This window comes from Coenobita brevimanus, chromosome 57, assembly GCF_032717465.1.
Source record: "Coenobita brevimanus isolate Jiangsu-jjx chromosome 57, ASM3271746v2, whole genome shotgun sequence".
NCBI lineage: Eukaryota > Metazoa > Arthropoda > Malacostraca > Decapoda > Coenobitidae > Coenobita > Coenobita brevimanus.
The window spans coordinates 44,087,220-44,107,526 of NC_137010.1; the positions used below are offsets into that span (position 1 = coordinate 44,087,220).

A 20,307-nucleotide genomic window follows, 5' to 3' on the forward strand; every position below is an offset into this window, starting at 1 on the left:
CCCCAGCAGCAGCATGGTGGTCACGTCCCTACCAGTGTGGGTACTTCCCCACAGTTCACTAGTCCCACAGTGACAGTGAACCCCCCTCCACAGATGGCCAATGTTCCATCTTCTTCACAAGGCACAATGTTTGCCACATCAATTCAGCAGCCTCATGAGTGGCTAGCTGCTTCCTCCACAGGCCCTCCCACAGGTGACAGTACTTTCCTTGTTCAGCCAGGGTTTGTGGGAGGCATTCCTGTGAAGGTCCTGAGAGACAATGGTTCCTCAGGTTGCTGTGTTAAGCAGAGTTTAGTTCGGCCTGAGCAGTATACAGGTCGACAGATCCATGCAAAGCTTATTGATGGATCAGTGAGATTGTTCCCTGAGGCATGTATCCAGGTGGCATCTCCATTTTATACTGGTACGACACTTGCAGTTGTCATGCCAGAGCCTCTATTTGACTTAATAGTAGGCAATATTCAAGGAGTCAAGGATAGTTGCTCCGATGATGACGCTACTCAGACTTCGGCTGCTGCGTGATCACGAGCCATGACTGAGGCTCCAGACTGTGTCACCCCAGTGATCATTGAATCGCCGCAAGATCTGATGTGTAGTCAACTTGTTGTGCAAGAACAACATTCTGACCCGACACTTGCTACCGTGCGGAACAAACAAAAGGGTCGAGTGATTAAGTATTCACGGGAGGTCGAGCCAAGTTCCTTCGTAAACAAGGACGGCTCTACCGTGAGTCACGAACACCCGAGGCGAGGTTCGACTGCAGTTTGTCGTTCCCGCCAAGTACCGCCTAGCAGTGTTACAATGGGGTCATTGTTCAGCCTCAGGAGGTCACATGGGGAAAAGGAAGACCCAGGGCCGTATCCGAGCTGACTTTTTCTGGCCAGGGATGGGACGGGACATAGATAGTTTTGTCCGTTCCTGCAGTGTGCCAAAGTATCGCCACTACTCAGGGACATGCCCTTCCTGTGCCATTTATAACCACATCTGTAATCTCTGAGTCAGTTGAGAGACAGGGTAGTGGTGAAGTGGGTGCAGACCTGACGTCTCGCCCATTGGCCCCACAGGACACATTATGTCCAGGGCCTGTACATACATATTATGTACCGTAGGTTAAGGGGGAAGTTGAGAGGCGACTTGAGGCTATGGAAGACCCAAGTTTGCATAAGGATTCTCAGCTTCCCGGTACTAATAGAAGTACTGTAGGTTAAGGGGGAAGTTCGAGAGAGAACTCCGCAGTGGCGACTTGAGGCTATGGAAGACCCAAGTTTGCATAAGGATTCTCAGCTTCCCGGTACTAATAGAAGTACTGTAGGTTAAGGGGGGAAGTTCGAGAGAGAACTCCGCAGTGGCGACTTGAGGCTATGGAAGACCCAAGTTTGCATAAGGATTCTCAGCTTCCCGGTACTAATATAAGTATTGTACTGTAGGTTAAAGGGGAAGTTCGAGAGAGAACTCCGCAGAGGCGACTTGAGGCTATGGAAGACCCAAGTTTGCACAAGGATTCTCAGCTTCCTGGTACTAATATAAGTATTGTACTGTAGGTTAAGGGGGAAGTGAGAATTCCGCAGAGGCGACTTGAGGCTATGGAAGACCCAAGTTTGCATAAGGATTCTCAGCTCTCCGATACTAATATAAGTACTGTAGGTTAAGGCACAGGTTGAGGACCCGTGTGCGGTTCGAGGCTATGGAAGACCCGAGTTTGCACAAGGATTCTCAACTTGCCGACACTAATCGTGTGCTAAAATTAATGGCGACCTCGAGTGTACTTTTCGTAGCATGTACTGATTGCTAGGCAGAGAGAGTAACTGTAACGTAATAAGAATTTTGTCTCATTGACACTTTTGATGCTCCACCTTAATTGGTTTTGCAGGTTCAGCAATGGGGGTAGCAGTTTTGCTGTGCGGGCCAGCTGATCGTCTGCCGCCTCTTCTCCTCTGCCTTCGTCGTCGCCATATTATTACAGTATTTACTATGTCATTTTACACATAGGTACAGTTACACTACAACTGTCACACCTACACCGTGTATTACATACACCACGCTACACAACAATTAGTTGTCAGTGTAAATGTAGCGACTTTTCGCTCAGTTTGACCTGAGTACAGGATTTTCACCGTCGTCACGGAGTTTTTCCCTCAAGCTTGCTTCTATTAACGTAAATACGAGTTTTTTTTTCGCTCACTGGCGACTGCGACTTTCTCCTGTAGCAGGATAGCACACACACCACAGTGTGAATCTTGTGCGAATGACTTAGGATGTATACATATATATATATATCCACAAATTTTTTCCCATAAGGAAAAAATTTAATTTTGTAGGGGCGTAATGTCACGAATCAGTTCGCGACATTTCCGTTTTGTGAGAAGCCACGAACTATTAGTGGAAAACTCACTGTGTATTGCTCAGTTAACCGTTTCTCTCTCCCTTTCGGAGTATACTTTTCAAAACATTCGTCACTTTCAAAAGTGACCGATTTAATGCACGTCACTAAGTGCGCTACTGAGCGATACAATTGTTTCTTTATCGTTCGCCTCTGCTTCCCTCAACCGTTAGCCACGCCTTGCGTCCTGCCCATACAATGTATTTGAATTCAGTCTTGTGTTTGCTGTGACGGAGAAAGGTTCTGTGCTCAGAAGTGGAGAGGTCAGCTAGCACCCCAAGCTCCACTAGTTCAGTAATCCCAGTACTCCCACCTTAGTGGTGATACATAGCATTCATCGACTGGTATTTCTTTTGTGTATTTTGTAGTTTTAAGAGCTTAGTTAAGGTGTTTTTCCCTAGGCGTAAGTATTTAGCTTTTGTGAGAGTGAGTGAGTGCGTCTCATTTAATTGATTTGAATTGTAACGTTAAATTTATTTTTTGTGATTAATAAATTTAACAGTTCTATTTCTTGAGCTTAATGTAGAGTAAAAATCTTGTTTCATTTCTCCATAATTAAGCTTATTTTCCATATAGCTCCTAGCTTGCATAAACGTTTGCTTTCATAACTGGTACTTAGACCAGTCTTGTTGTATTAACTTAATATCCGTTGTGCCACCTAGGAGTTAATGCACCAGCAAGGACCTGATATTGTTATTAGTATTAGTTATTTATTGTCAAGGGTGAAGTAACTTTCTCCAGAGGCTAACAGTACAGTAATTCAGCAATTGTGAGTAATTAGTCTCTGCTGTGTACTGTGGAGAAAGTTTATAAATTCTCGTTCTCAGAGAGTCGTGCGAAGAAGCCGCGTAAAGTAATCATTGCTTGATGTAGCAAGACAATCATTGTCTCTGCTCTTCAATATTATTGAATATTATTATCAATTTAAATAACATTTAACCATTTATATTCCAAAATTACCGTGATATTATAAAAACCCCGTGACAGTAACAAGGAAAAAGTGGAAAAAGTACAACCGGGCTGAAAAGGCTAAGTGAATCAGGCAGGAGGTGCACGAAGCTCACCTATCCAGGCTCTGTAAGCAGGACGTTTAATTCCTCATTTGTATTTCATTCTTGCCACTATCAGACTGTTTTACGTAGTTCAGGAGACCACTCGAATTTTGAAAGGGTTAATGAGGGCAATATCAAACCTTTTGATTTCGAATAGTCTCTACGGAATTGAATAAACTCGTATGAAAACGTCAACGCTAACCCAGTAAAAGATGTTACAGAATGGAAGGAATTTTGAAAGAAAAAAATATAAATCTCATACAAAAAGGGATGCCAAATTTTATATTTTAAGGATATGAAAAATCCCAAATCCTATTAAGTAATCAAACTACCCAAATGGAGTATAAACAAACCGATGGCGTTGGAGTTGAGGAGCAGGATGCCGTGTGAGTTGCCGTCGTTCTCCATCACCTGGTAGTAGGGCTGGGACCCGTACAGGTTCACACGCTGCCCAGCCTGTTGGTTAGGTTAGGTTAGGTTAGGTAAGGAGGGGTGGCAGAACGTGGGTGGTGTCAGCTTAAGGGGAATCAGACTGAGTGGTAGATAGCCTAATGACCTTATAAGCTGACACGGCAGAGAATCCCCAGTAATTAGATGGTAGCATGTAAGTTAGGTTATGAGGTCAGGATGAGTGGTAGTAAGTAGAACAGATTATCAGTTTAGGCTGGGTGGTAGACTGCAGGTCAGGTTCCGAGAATTTGGGAAAGCTTTTTTATATACAAGGAAGAAGGAACCAATGGCCAGGAGCCCGCAAACCGTTCCATCAAAGAAAAAAAACAACACGAAAGAGAGCCAAATTCAAGATCCGTTCATTTCCAGGAGCCTGGACACACTGCGTTTGAAAGACCTGAAATCATAGAAAGTAGGAAATACAGACAAAGGGAGACAGTTCCAGAGTTGACCTGTTGCATAAATGAAGAACTGGGAGTAACAGTTAGCTCTTGTATTACAGAGTTGGACAGAAAAGGGTTGACAGTTTGTTGCAAGGCAGGTGTTACGCTCCCGCCGTAGAGGTGGAGGGATGCAAGCAGACAGTTCAGAGGAGCAGTGACCATTGAAGCAGAGACAGAAAAGAGATAAAGATGCAACAGTGTGGCGAAGAGACAGAGGTTGAAGGGAGCCAGTAAGAGGAGGATAGTTGATGAGGCGAAAAGCCTTTGACTCCACCCAGTTGAGAAGAGGTGTATGTGGGGAGCCTCCCCACACACCAGAGTTGTACTCTACACAAGGCCGAATAACCCCAGTGCATAAAATCAATAATTGTGCAAGGGTAAAGAAGGCACGGAGTCAGCTTGACATACCTAACCTCTCCGAAGCAGATTTTACGAGATGTAATGTGATCTTTCCAAGATAAGTCCCGAGAGAATGAAACCCCAAGTATGTAACCCGGGAGTACTAAAAAAAATTTTTTTTAACAAAATCACTAAACATGGCTATATTCCTGTATTCCCGGCATTGGAATATAGAAAAAATAATAGTAAACATGAAATTTATTCATTTTAACAATTACACACTAAAGTTAATGCACTGTACTATTACTAAGCCTAATATTAACTCTTAACTCATACAGATAAGGTACGTACTGAATTTAGAAAAAAAAATCTTGAAAAAGCAAAAAAATCAAACACATCTGAGAAGTTTTTGGTAAAAATTCACCAAAAAAAAACGGCACCATCAATTTCAACCAAACTTCCCCAAACCCTTCCCAGGCATGCTGCCTCTGCTCACAGAGGGTCACCAGTACCCAGTCCATGCACAAACTGTGGGGAAGAGAGGTGGCCACAACACTGAACTTGGGTATATCACATGATTATAGAAAATTCTAGGGTGCAGAGCGGAGTGACATGACCTACATCTGTCAGGCCTCGGGACAGACAGAAGCTACTGAGGATACCAGCTGCCTGTCTCCACAGCAACACCACGTAATGTGCATGACGTCATGGCGCTCAGGTATACTATACCCATGTTCAGTGTTCTAGAGATGATGCAGGATTAAGCTGGATATAATTAAACATTAGTGGGTACTCCTGTGGAAGATTCTGTCGGATTGATAGGTATACTCCTGTGGAAGATTTTGTCAGGTTGATATGAGTACTTCTGTGGAAGATTTTGTCGGGTTGATAAGTGTAAGAATTGGGTTTTTGATGTATAAAAAACAAGATTATTTTTACCCCAGTCAGAGATACGACCCAAGTCAGACATTAGGTTTGCCATAGCCTCATCCCTTCTTTGTTTAAGTGACTGTTGAGATGGACGTTGCAAGAACCGAATGGAAAGGTGAAGGCTAAGTCTACTAATACCAAGTCGGATCACTTCCATCTAAAACGGGTCCAAGCTGGAGCAGGGGGCGGGGCATCGAAGTGATGTCAGCTTGCACGAAACCCAAGGTCAGTTGATGCCTGACCGTAGTGGAGAATGGATGTATGCTACACTCTCCAGATCATGACACATTTTCAGTCCGAAGTGAGGGAAGGGACTGAAATGTGTGAGGGAAGGCGTAGGGGTGTGAGGGAACCTACTGATATGTTATACGGTTAAACAAGTCTGCACTTCTTCCCCTTCTTCATTTTCCCTTATCATTAATGTTTAATTTGAGTCTGCCCTTTTATACGTTTTCTGTTACTTAAGTCAACTGACGCCACACACAAACCACGCCTCCCTGCCCTGAGGGAAAGTGAACCGACTTGGTATTAGTAGACTTAAGGTGAAGGGTGGAATCATCAGCGTATGAGTGGATAAGGTTAGATGTACAGCTTAGAAGGTCACTGATGAATAAAAGGAATAGAGCTGGTGATAGAACAGAGCCCTGAGGAACACCACTATTGATAGATCCAGGAGAAGAAAGATGGCCATCTACAACAGCAGCTATAGAACGACCAGAATGGAAGCTATAGATGAAGGCACAGACAGAAGGATAGAAACCGTAAGAGGGCAGTTTGGAAATTAAAGATTTATGTCAGACTCGATCGAAAACCTTTGAGATGTCAAGTGCAATGGCAAAGCTTTTACCAAAGTCCCGAAAGGAGGATGACCAAGAGTCTGAAAGGTAGGTGAGAAGATCGCCAGTGGGGCGTCTCCGACGGAACCCATACTGACGATCAGAAAGGTTATGATAGTAAAGATGCTTTAAAATTTTTCTGTTAAGAATGTACTCGAACACTTTTGAGACACAGGATGTTAAAGCAACTGGGCGATAGAGGGTTGGGAATGGTCACCCTTCTTTGGAACTGGCTGAATGAGAGCAAACTTCCAGCAAGAAGGAAAGGTACAAGTTGATAGAGAAGGCAAAAGAGTTTACCAAGGCCGGGTGTTAGCGCAGAAGCACAGTTCTTGAGGAAAATAGGAGGGACCCCATCAGGCCCATATGCTTTGTTAGTATAGAGGCCAGTGATGGCAGAAAATACATCAGCTGAAGAAATTTTGACGTCAACCATGAGGAAGTCAGAGGGGCAAAGTGATGGAGGAACAGCACCAGAATCGTCTAAGGTGGAATTGGAGGAGAAAGTCTGAGTGAAGAGATCTGCTTTATGAGCGGAAGAAATAGCTACAGAGACATCAGAGTAGAAAAGAGGAGGGAAAGATGATGAGGTAAAGTTGTTAGAAAGGTTTTTGGCAAGGTGCCAGAAGGAGCAGGAAAAATTCGAGTTGGAGAGTTGAGAGCATTTAGTATGGATGAAATTATTTTTAGTAGAGCGAAGAACAGACTTAGCACGATTCCGGGCAGAAACATAAAATAACTGTGATTCAGGGGTGGGTTGGCTCTGGTACCTTTTATAGGCCCTCTCCTTATTGTGGCATTAGAACAATCATGATTAAACCAAGGCTTTCTTGCATTAGTCAAAAGATATGAGAAGGGAATGTATGGTTCCCTACCCGAGAGAATAACCTCCATAATGCGCAAGGCACACTCAGATGGCTCCCGGACATGGAAACAACAATCATTCCAGGGAAAAATCAAAGAAGTACTGCCTGAGGGCCTCCCAGTCAGCAGCTCCAAAGTGCCACAACCGACTTTTCTTTGGAGGGTCCACAGCCCATGCCGAAGTGATAGGACAGGTTAAGGTAATAAGGTTGTGACTGGAGAAGCCCAGTGGAGAGAAAATATTAACAGTGTAAGCTGATGGATTAGCTGTAAGGAAGAGGTCAAGTATGTTGGAGCTCTCTCCAAGGCGGTCAGGGATATGAGTAGGGTGCTGTACAAGCTGTACTGGGTCATTAAAGATAGGAAAGATGTAGGCTTGTTCACCAAGTGGATCAGTGAAAGGAGAGGAGAGCCAAAGGTGGTGGTGAACACTGAAATCTCCTAGAATGGAGAGTTCAGAGAAAGGAGAAATAGATAGCATGTGTTCTGTCGTAGATGTAAGATAGTCGAAGAATTTTTCAATTAGTAGAATTAAATGATATATATCAATATTTTCTTTTCACATCTGAGACATAAAATTTCTGTCAGTTTTTCAGTCACCTTGAATAAATACGTTAGGAGAGATACCCTCATGTTTTGAGAGAGAATGAAGATAATGTAAACAAAGACACTACTGACCAATGCTGAAAATGGTAAGATTAGGCAGATGAGAAATAGCAGACTAGAATGCAATTCTATATTACGTGAAGCAAGGTTAAGTAAAGCTAGATTAGGTTTTTCATTAACTAGATTACGTTGGGGCTAAACTGGGTTAGGATCAGTTAATTCAGGGAGACTGAGTGTAGGTGGAACTGTTGAGGGTATGTGATAGGTGAGGCAGCATAAAGATTAGTAGTTCCTTTGTACTCTCTAAAAATGTCAGAACCTATTGAAATATCGCCAAACCAACCAGTAACCTTCTAGCTATGAATAACCCATTTTCCATGCTATTTCTGCTAATGATAAAACTATGCTCATGAAATAGCTAATGTATCAACAGTTTTAAATACTTTCACAATGACTTTTTTTTTTCTGAGAATAATGAAAATAGTTTGTTGAATCAGATTACGATGCACGTTATCTGTTTCACAAAAACTTCGTCCAACAAAAAGGCTAATAATCAAGAGCGTTTAATGGCCGCACTGTCAAAACTGAAAGTGCTATGGGATTAGCGAACCCCAAATTTCAAACAGTCTTTTGTTAAACCATTATGAGAGTTAGGTGTATTTGCCATCTCGTCCTCACTACTGAATGCGTTCTGTAAAGTGGCATCAAACTAATCCCATCTAATTATCGCAGTTGTTTGATAAATAACCATAAGAAAATGAATGTTTGCATACAACTTCACCTTATTGTTTTAGTAATTTTTCTAGCTTGCGAGCGAAGCCAGCAAGTGAGAATACTATAGTATACTATTACTATACTATACTATACTATACTATACTATACTATACATATATGTACTGTAGAAGGGTAGTATGCACACCTCGAAAGCTGTGCCAACTCGGGAACTAATAACCCTACAACGGATCCAGACACATCGTTGGACAGCTTACAATAAAATGTTACCTAAATGAATTTTCCATAATTTTCCCACTGAATAGCTGATTAAAGCCGAAAAGCGCCAAAATGAGCACCAAAGCTGCATTATCTCAGAAACTATTTAAACTACAGCGGATCTACGCATTTCTGTGGTAAGTTAATGGAAAACTAAGCTGGTGGGAGGTAAAGGCACCCAACAACCTCGATACAGTGCTGCCTTCCAGTGACTCTGAAGTGACCGACAAGCCAAATGGCCATCTGTAACCCTGAAAACCATTTACTTCAAGGAAACATATAACTAAATGCTGCCTAGTGGCCACGTGAATTAAGGTGATCCAATAGGATGGGTCCCGCGAGAATTACATCCGCGGGTAGGTTGAGGTTTATTGATCACATAACACCACAGCGACAGGTGAGTTCGGTCACGCTCTCCTTATTGTCAGGACTGGGTAGCCTGGTCTCGGGGCCTTCCTTTACTGGTGGAAGCAAAAAAAAAAAAAAGACTGGATGATTAATATATGGACAGAGACGGTTACCTAAGTAACTTCTCAATATTCGTCACCAAATTCCAAAAAAAAAAAAAAAATCAAACTGAGCATGGAAACTGTTATCTCGGAAACTGTTAATGCTAAAACGGACGTACGCATATCTCCTGAAAGCTTATGGGAAGTAATTTGGCGTTACCTAAGTGGCTCTCCTCAAAGTTTGCCACAATATTTCTTTTTAAAATGAAAAAATAAGCTGAGCACGAAAACTGGTTATCTAAAAAATTATTAAAGCTAAAGAGGACCTATGTACAATATTGTAAAGCATACCGAAAAGTAACAAGTGATATTTAAGTGCCTTGTCAAATTCACCACCATATTGCTGAACTTTGTCCAAAAGCGACAAATTCTGCACCAAAACTTTTTTTTATAAAGCTACGAAAGTAACACTGGTTCTATGCACATCGTTGATGAGTATAAGGAAAGGTAATAGATGTTACTCAAGCAGCTTTTCTCAATATCCGTCACTATAGTGCGAAAACAGAAAAGCTAAACTGAGCACCAAAATGAGGCATCAATAATTATTAAAACTATATCGTAGTGGACTTGTGCACATCACTGGAAAACTTATGGAAAAGTAATTGGTGTTACTTAAGTTTTTTCTTTTTTCAAAATTTCAGTGTGAAAAATATGAAGCATCTGGGATGAAACATTATTTTTCTATAGCTAATATATCAACATTAACAAGCTTGCTTGCTCAAACACATTCCACACTTTCTAGTGAGGACGCTTATAACTTACATACGAGTAGCTTGGGAGGCAATGATATTAACTAGATTACTTAGATATAGTCTTGGTTAATCCATTCACTGCAAGGGACCACTTCTAAGCTGTGTTAGATAGTGTGGTGGTGCCAAGAATAATCTACAGCGAGAAAGCCAGCATGTGTCAGGAACGAATGACTTTCCAATATTGCTTCTAGTATAGCATCACTTTTTTTTTTTTTTACCAAACGCAAGATCAGTTTTCTCTCCTACATGTATCCCAGGCAAGATGGCACGTTAGAATTGAAGTCTCCCGTACCATAATCGCATTCAAAGCCAAACGCAACACACGATTTCACTAGGATGGTTGTTTAGGTGTCTAATGACTCGCCAACGGAATTTTGCTGTTTCCTCTCCCCCTCTCCCCTCTCCCCTCCGGATAGATAGATGGGTAGAAAGATATACCGGTAGATAGTTACATAACTGCATAAATCATTTCTTCCAATTTTCCTACTAAGATATATATATATATATATATATATATATATATATATATATATATATATATATATATATATATATATATATATATATATATATAAACGCTGAACCACTTCTTTTTAAGATCTGTCCAATCCGTGTATTTGAGGTTAATTATAATTTCTCACTTTCCCTTTTTCATTCAGTTTCAGTTTTTTCGTCGACGTTTCTTTTTCTCCCTTCTACTGTTTTCTTATTCTTTTACTCATACCCCCCCCTTGTTTTTCCTTCACCTAATCCTTCCGGCTCCCCGCCATTTCTCCTCTTCCTCCTTCTTTCCTTCCTTTCTTTTCCCCTCCCTCTAATTACTCCTTACACTTCCTCCTCTCTGTTCCTTCTCTCCCTTCCGCCCATTTCCCTTCATCTTTTTCTTTCTTTCCGACTGTCCTTTCATCTCATCTTTTATTTCACACAAGTCCTTTTGTTTTCTTCTCCCAGTACTTTACATTCTCTCTCCCTTCCAAAGTTCCAGTCCTGTGTCCTTTCTCTCCCTTTCCTCATTCCTCCCTTTCTTCCTCTCATTCTCTCTTTCTCTTCACTTTTTCCGTCTCACTATTCTGTCTTTTTTCCCCTTATTTTCTTCCATCTACCTTCACTATCTCTTTCACTTCTCTTTTTCCATCTTCTCTCTCTCTTCCGTCCTCCTCTCTCCACTAGTCTCCCTCATTTCGTCCTCTCCAATCATCCCGTTTAATCTCTTATATCCCTCTCCCTTCTCCTATCCCATTCTCTCTCTCTCTCTCTCTCTCTCTCTCTCTCGTAATTCAAAACGCTACAACCTTTCCTAGGGAGATTAATTAAGGGTAGCTTTTCAAAGAGAATAAAGGGAGTTGGGTACCCTTTATCTTGTTGGGGAGAGAGAGAGAGAGAGAGAGAGAGAGAGAGAGAGAGAGAGAGAATTCTGAGTTGGGCGAGATGAATAACTGGAAAGAGAGGAACGTGGCGAAGCAGAAAATTAAAGGTGATAAACAGAATAAAAATAAAAGGGCGAATAGAGAAAGAAGAGGCTAAATGAGAAAAAAAATTAATCAAACGTAGGCAACAAAAAGAAATGAAAAATGGAAGGAAACAGAGTAAAAAGGAGCACGGAGTAGACAGGAAGAGTACATGCTAAATAGAGGGCTGTAATAACCATAGGAATGACAGAAGAATTACGAAAGATTCAGAGGTGCGTGATGGATTGTATGACTCACTTCAATGGTTCTCAGATGACAGTTATCGCCCAACTAGCGAGGCGAGAATGTGTGTGTGTGTGTGTGTGTGTGTGTGTGTGTGTGTGTGTGTGTGTGTGTGTGTGTGTGTGTGTGTGTGTGTGTGTGTGTTACCAAAATATCCCAAAATCAAGTGGACAATCTATATCCAAACTCTGTGGGCAATATCCCGGGATATGTGGTTTCAACTGATTAGATTTTGGCGAGGCGGCGATAATATGCCTCCGATTGCCAGAGGACCCAAGCCAGAACACATTTTGCCATATCCTATAATTTATGTCTCCGTGCTGCAAAAACACATTTATTTGGCGTACCTGAAGAACAGAATGGGACACGAAACTTACTTTGTGCTTGGACAACACCCTTCCTAAGAAAGCCCCATATTTAAACTGTAACCATTTTATTTTAGCAAAGATTACTGCTCTAGCTTATTAGTAACGGCGGGCTATACGCATTGGTGGCTGACCCTACTCCTGCTGTGTGTGTGTGTGTGTGTGTGTGTGTGTGTGTGTGTGTGTGTGTGTGTGTGTGTGTGTGTGTGTGTGTGTGTGTGTGTGTGGATGATGATGATGATGATCATGATGATGATGATGATGACAGAGATGAGAAGAGATACGAGTATAAGAAGGTTGGAAGACAGAGACAGACTGAATTGGGTGGGGAAATGTATTTGGACATATGGGTGTGATGATGGTTTATTTCAAAACTCCTCGTTTATATATGGATTTGAGAGAGAGAGAGAGAGAGAGAGAGAGAGAGAGAGAGAGAGAGAGAGAGAGAGAGAGAGAATCCCATGGAAAAGAGTATGGAAAAAATATATTAAAACGAAAAAAAAGGGCAAAAATAAGGCCCAGAAGACTAACAGTACTTAGAGCCTTATATAAGCCAGTCCTACAGGTATCTACGCTAATGGGCGCAAATGAAATCAAGCCGCACAAAGGTAACCCTACAGTGTTCTAACGAGGCTGTACGTAGAATGGGGGTGTCAGAATACAAATTGGGTCATTTCGCTCGAGTGTCTTTGTAATCGTACATGTGTAGGTCCCATGTATGTATGTATGTATGTATGTATGTACTGTATGTAATTTGGCTGCCGAATTCACACGCCTCAATTCTTTCACTCCGATGTCGTAAGGTTGCATTGTGTTATGGCTTCTACCACACAAACAATATTATTCGGCTTTGAATATTTTTCTCTTTCTTTTGGGGTTAGATATATAGTAGGCTTCCTTAATAACTTCACTACCAATGGACTGTTAATTTGAATACAATCATCTTTTGACAGCAGGAATAATATATAACAAATGATGCCAGGCACCATAAACCTCGCCCGACTCCAGTTATTTTATTGCTGTTAGATACTGAAACGTGACTGCAATTTAGTGTCAGTGCGGTACTCAATTAAAGTCGAACGTAATGGCGCAAATGTTTTCAAGTTGCGCACTCTGAAAAAACCGTGATCTTGTGTTTGGCTTTCATGGTCACTCAAGGCCAAAGGTCATGGTGCCAGTGCCCACGTAGCTTGAAAGTTTCATGTAATTTCATGCAGCCGTTTTTCTGTAATGTTGCTAACAAACAAGCAATCAAACTCGACCAAAAACAATACCCCGTCGGACTCGGTCTGGGCGAGGTAAAAATACTGCACCGTTTTACAGAGGTCAATCCTTCACCCCTTCAGCACGATGACGCCCTTGAGATGATTCAGGGGCTACCAGGAAATTTTGACTTCCATTTCCACTTTGTATTTTGTACTTTATTCTTGTTCCCTCCAGACGGTTGCTATCACCTAAGGAAAGATCTTTTCTACTGCGGGGATTAATGAATACTATACATTGCCTCTCCTCTTCGTAAAAATATTTAAAAAAGAAAAAAATAGTCTGAAGGCAGCAAGAATGGGGTATGAAATGTCATCGGAATGGAGGAGACGACTGAAAGGGCCTGACCACACCAGCAGCTTTGATAGGATATGGCTATGTTCGGGGTTTAATCCAAACAGATCTACTGTAAGGCGTTTGGATTTTTTTTTTTTTTTCTGCTGAAGGCAGTTAAGAGGAAGCAGTTAATAGACTAAAATACGGTAAAAACAAGTCATACGAGTATTACCCTTGAAGGAAAGTGGAAGTTGTACAATCCTCCCTCTTCATATCTGCCTTAACAGACCGTCGTGCAGTCGTTGGGCTAAATATCTCTGTTTCAGTTTACAAGATTATACTGTTAATTTTCAGAGATTCTGTAACTCGGATGTCCACGCGAGTTGTTCCTTGTTCTGTTAGTAATGTAACGAAAATGTTTATGTGTTGATAAACTAAAATCATTAGAATAAAAAGCTAAAATGGCTACCTGTGCAGTAATGGAAATCAATGGATTTACTTAGTTCCCTATTTCCGTCAGTATAATAATGCTCGTGGAGTAAGCTTTTCCCGAAAAAAAAAAAAAAAAGTTTAAACTACTATTTTGGAATGTGGGATCCAGCATTTAAGTGTCCCCTATCCCCACCTACACCCTTACCAGATGCCAGGTATATGAGAGCGATGTCCACACCAGCCAAGATACAGTGCCCACCTTCTAAGAGTGTCTTACCCTCACAATGACCCACCTACCATCAACACTACAGCCCGTCCCACCCATTCCTTTCCACCCAACAACAACCTAATTCTTCCTTAGTCACATTATACTTTTGTACTTCACATATTCCCACTGCCAACACTGCCCTTCATGCAACACCCACTTACAAAGAGTGTACTCATCCCGCCGTGCCCCTTCACTCTCCACCACCTTAACTCATCATCCACACACTCCACATCGCTCTCCGCCTACCATTCCCAGTATTTTGCTCCGCCACCTTCGACTTCCATCTTACCGGCTTATCTACCCATTTTCACAGGATATACTTCCCCCGGCATGTCTCACCACCTACCACCATTCCAGCCTATCCTCTTCTCTCCTCTCCACGCACCCAACCCATTTCGACCATAATACGGTAAATATAAAAATAATTGCTTCGACTTCAGCCAATCTAAAACAGTCACATCTGTTTTCATGGAAGGCCTATACTTACCCTGTCGTGAACCGCCACACCCCACCATCCCAGCCCATCCCACCCATTTGTCCCCTACTCATTTCACCCACACTCGCAAGACCTTAAGAAATATGATCATTTTTCCTGACTGAGCTATTATTTTTATCATGATTATCAAAAGGCATATTTTAAAACGAACTGTAACTACTGGCCTTATCGTCATCTGATCCCATTCCATCCATTCCTTTCGATTCATCCTTTCTCTGCTGTGGTATCATGAAAATGAATACCTCTACTACCAATTGACCCACAACGCCTATATACACAGGGTACACTTCCTTCTTCGTGGCCAGCTACCCCACCCCATCCCACTCCATCCCTCCCACTCGTCCTCAAACACTTCTGAATGAACTGATGTTATCAACAATAGTAAAAAAAAAAAAAAAATCAGTTGAGAGGTTGGTTTTAGGCACATGCAGTCATAGACATGACCAGAAATGATCTGTGTTAATCTCAAATAACCTGATGAAGTGAAAGGGATGAAAGTACATGAAAGACATGACTTATATCCTTAAAACCACTACACTGACATCACCTGAATCAGTCTATGCTGAGTTAAGATGACTTGGCAAACCCGAAGCGACATGAAAAGAAATAAGTTGCCTGAAATAGTCCTGAACTTGTCCACATGCGTCTGAACTAAGCTACAATGAACTAGAATGACTGGAATAAATGTAAGGTGACCTGAATGGATGTGACGAGACTTAAATTCAACTTGCTGAATCCTACCGGCTGTAAAGGTCCTGAATGGTCATAATTCGACGGAGTGACGTTGACAGCCTGAATTCATTTGCAGGACTTGAATGGAGCTGAAATACCTAAATGACCCTGAATGAACCTAACTGGGCCTAAAATACCCGAAACCGACTTGAAATGACCTGACAACGCTCAAGTGATAGAATTTCTTACAGGAGAGGAGAACCCGTGTAATGAATGGTTAACAATTTGATCAGTGGGGGGATTCTGCAGATATGTGTGTGACGTGCAGGTGGCGTTAGCTTCAATATTTCCTTACATTTCATACCCTACTACTGTATTTTTTTTTTCCAGTGTGTCATTCCCTTTTCTTCGCATTATCCACTCCTTTAATCTCAGATGTTCTCCTTGCTGTTTTTTCTCCACCTAGGCCTACTTGTTTCCACTGATTGTTTTATGTTCATAAGGGACGATAGCTCGGAGGGAGAAATAGTTGTGTGTGTGTGTGTGTGTGTGTGTGTGTGTGTGTGTGTGTGTGTGTGTGTGTGTGTGTGTGTGTGTGTGTGTGTAACTTAAGCCGTATTAATTCCTACTCTAACCAAGTTTAGTGGAAGGCCTGAGGGAAAGCCAAGGGGTTGACTTTTTTTTTTTTTTTTCCTGTATAGGCTAATAGGCAAAAAGTCAGGTTCATAGGGTAAGGTCAACTTAAATAGTTTTAATTTGACAGACCAAACTTGGTGGAGGTGTTGAAGGTAAGACCAGAACAAAGGGAATCGATTTTGCGATCAATCAGTTAAAGATCAATGTCTCAGGGCAAAGTCAAACTCTGACCTACGTGATTCGATTTAGATACGGTAACAATCAGAGCTCAATGTCACAGGAAAACGTCAAAGGTCAGGGTCACATGGCAAGGTCGGTTTACACAATTCTGATCCGAACTGGACAAAAAACTTCGTGGAATGATAGAAGATAAGGAAAGGATGACAGAATAAAGTAGTTTTTATTCGATTTGGACTAAATTTAATGGAAGAGCAGAGGATCAGCCAAGAATGACGTAATTCGATTTTGAGAGACATCAGTGGGGCGTCAAAGCCACAGGCAAAGTTAGATCTTCGTTCCCTGGACCATTTGTGGCGCGGGTGTTGTACTGTACAACTTTGATTATTCCTTTTTGTTAAAACTGTTCTAACTCTAATTTCCTTTGCTTTTCTCTGACTCCATCTCCTCTTTGTTTCGTTTCCTCTTTCTTTCTCCCTCATCCTGTTTTGTCACTTTTCTTCATCTAATACATAATTCGTTTTATCCCGCTTTCATTCATTATATCTTTTTTCTCGCTAAACATTAATAATTTTCGAATGGTTTGCTGATTTTGTCTGAGTCCAGTTCCGGGCATGGATTGGCAACCTGATTCCTAAGGCTCAGCACTTTATAGCCATATTTCACATGTATCCGTTTCGGCAGTGATATGTGCTGCCCATACTGAATACAAGCTAGTGCTGTCCAATTCAGGACTGGTGAAATAGTGTTAACAGGATAATATTATGAAAAGTTCGTGGGTTTTGTGAAAAATTAGTCCTTTGACAACATTCAAATCATCAGACTAGGGTAGAACTAGAGTCATTTCAGACAGTAGGTTACTTCCCTAACTACCTGACTGCAACACACATGTACAGCTAATGACAAATTTATTTTTACATATTTATTTAAACCCATCTAGTTACACACTATTACCACTTCTCTGTCCAGCTCTTGCGCAAGAGTCAACCGGTACTCTCGGCCTTAATGTATGCAACTGGTCAACTCTGAAACTACCTTTCTCAGTCTATCTTGCCCATTGTCTATGATCTACTGTCTTCTAAATGCAGGGCATACAGGCATCTTTAAATGAAGGAGTCATGAATTTGGTGTTTTTTTTTTTCTTAAGGAAAACGATTGTACTGTTTGAGTCTACAAACATATGGATTAGACCACAAATTAAATCATACGTGTAAATATTAATATCTTTTCCACACATCCACATAGCCTTTCATTCTCCACACCCACATCTACACCTCCTCCCCCCCATTCACACAACGGCAAACCTTCCCCCCATACCATGCACCTCTTCCCTCTGCCCCTTCCCTATTCCTTTCTGCACTGCCACACCTACCCCAGGCACAGGGCCCTGATCCCTGGCGAAGATGGGCCACACAGGGTTGTCGTGCAGCTGATGCCTGAAGGAGTCGTGTGTGTTCTCCCCAAGCCCGTACACGTTGCGGCTGGCCAGAGTGGACGTGATGCTCATGAACTGGTCCGTCAGTGTGAGGCCACCTAGCCGAGTGTCGAAGCTGGGAAAAGTAGAGTCAGTGAGGGATGGCAGTGGAATATTGTGTAGTGAGTGGGAAAATGTAAGGGTTGGCTCAGAATAAATTAGTGTTAAAAAATGCAGAGCGAATGTGATACTCATTTATGTCAGGTCACCTAGTTGTACCAAAGCAATGAAAAGAAAAGCTTCCTAGATGAGGCACTGGAATACTCTGAACTGTATAAAAAAAATGCTGGGGTCGATTCAGAATATTTTCTAGTGTCTTATGGGAAAAAATGCAGAGTGAATGTGATGCTTAGCTCGTAAACTGCTGTACTCCTCTTGAGCGGCTTCAGGGGAATGCTATAAGCCTCTTAGAAGCTTGATTTTCAAATCCGTCCCAAAAAAATCTTGAGAGATGTACAGCCCTGATCTTTTGCATGTTGGCAACAGTCTCTCAGGCGGCAAACAGCACCCTCACCATATATATATATCCCCTTTATACCATGCAATTACTAGTTTTGGCCCCAACCCTCTTTCGCATTCACGTAAATGACCTCCTGTCTGTCTCTCACAACCCAATACACTCTTATGCTGATGACTCGACACTTCATAGTTCTTTCACATTTAGTACCTCTTTTACACAATCTATTATAAATTCCCAAATAAACAGAGCAATATCTCTGAACCAGGACCTTTCTAAAATTAATCAATGGAGACAAACAAATCTGGTCTCATTTAATGCTCAGAAAACTAAATGCATTAATTTATCTAACAGAAAGAATCCCTCAGACTCCCACATAATTTTAAATGATGTCAGTACTCCCACATCCAATACAATTGATATCCTAGCTGTCATAATAAACACCAGCCTATGCTGGACAGCTTATTTTAAGTCCCTTGCTAAAAATGCTTATAAAAAATTTAGACTTCTGTACAGAGTTCGTGAATTCTTCACTGACGAGCAGTTGGTGAAATGCTGAACCATAGGAGACAGATAGTAGTAGAATGGATGTGGAAGATGTGCAAATTGGCCTGGGAGGAAGGTAGAGTCCCAGAGGATTGGAAGTCAGGTATAATTATTCCCTTGTACAAAGGAAAACAGGAAAAAGAAGTGTGTGGTAATCATAGAGGCATTTGTCTTCTTAGTGTAATACGAAAAGTATATGGTAGAGTACTTACTGACAGAGTTAGGGAAATAACGGAGGAATTAGTTGGAGAAGAACAGGGAGATTTTAGGAAGGGAAGAGGTTGTGTAGGTCAGATATTCATTCTTGGATCTTTGGTGGAAATGTTTCTAGAGATAGGAAAAATGTTGTATGCGGCTTTCATGGATTTGGAGAAAGCATATGACATGGTGAACAGACAAGGATTGTGGAAAGTATTAAGAATATATGGAGTAAATGGGAAGTTGCTGAATGCTGTGAAGAGTATGTATGAGGGTGCTAAGGCTGCAGTGCGTGTGGATAGTGAACTGCGTTAATTTTTCCATTTGAAGGTTCGGTTGAAACAGGGATGTGTCATGTCTCCACGGCTGTTCAATCTGTATACGGATGGGGTTATAAAAGATACAAGGTAGGGCAGTGGATGTTGGAGCGGCCCTAATGAGAGAGGGCAGTGTTTGTAAACTCCTTGTACTGTTGTTTGCAGATGATACTGTGTTGTTAAGTGAAGACGAAGGGGAGCTGCAAGGCTTGGTGGATGAGTTTGGGAGAGTGTATAGGAAACGGAATCTAAAGGTGAATATAGGGAAGAGTAAAGGTATGGTCTTCGAGAGAAGTGAAGTTAGGGATGTACAGTGGGGTTGGATGAGAAGGAAATGGAAAACGTGAGCACGTTTAAGTACATGGGTAGTGTGATGAATAAGGATGGAAGTTTGGAAGGTGATGTGCTTGAAAGGGTAAAACAAGGAAGAAAGGTAGCTGGTTCCTTGAAAGTAGTGACAAGAAACAGGGAAGTGAGCATGGAAGGGAAAAAGTTATTACATGACAGTATTATGATACCAACTCTAACGTATGAAAGTGAAGCTTGGACCTTGTTGGAAGGACAGAAGTCAAGAGTGAGAGCAGTGGAAATGACTTATTTAAGAGGAGCCTGTGGAGTCACATAGAGAGACAGACTGACAAATGAGGATGTGAAGGAGCGTTGTGGTGTGGATGTGGATGTGATAGAAAGCGTTAAGAGAAACACACTGAGGTGGTTTGGCCATGTGGACAGGATGGAGAGTGAGAGACTGACGAGGAGAGTGTATGTGAGTGAGGTGGAGGGGGAGAGAGGGAGGGGGAGTCCAAATATGAGATGCAGGGATGGAATGGAGAGGTATATGAGAGAGGGGAGTGCGAGTTGGGAGCAGGGCAGTGAAATGGAGGGGGA

General features: G+C 41.8%; 1 pseudogene; it reads right to left on the reverse strand.

Moving 5' to 3' along the window:
- The window catches only part of LOC145401977 (maltase-glucoamylase-like), a 189,263-nt pseudogene that overhangs the window by 65,282 nt on the left and 103,674 nt on the right, over positions 1-20,307 (reverse strand).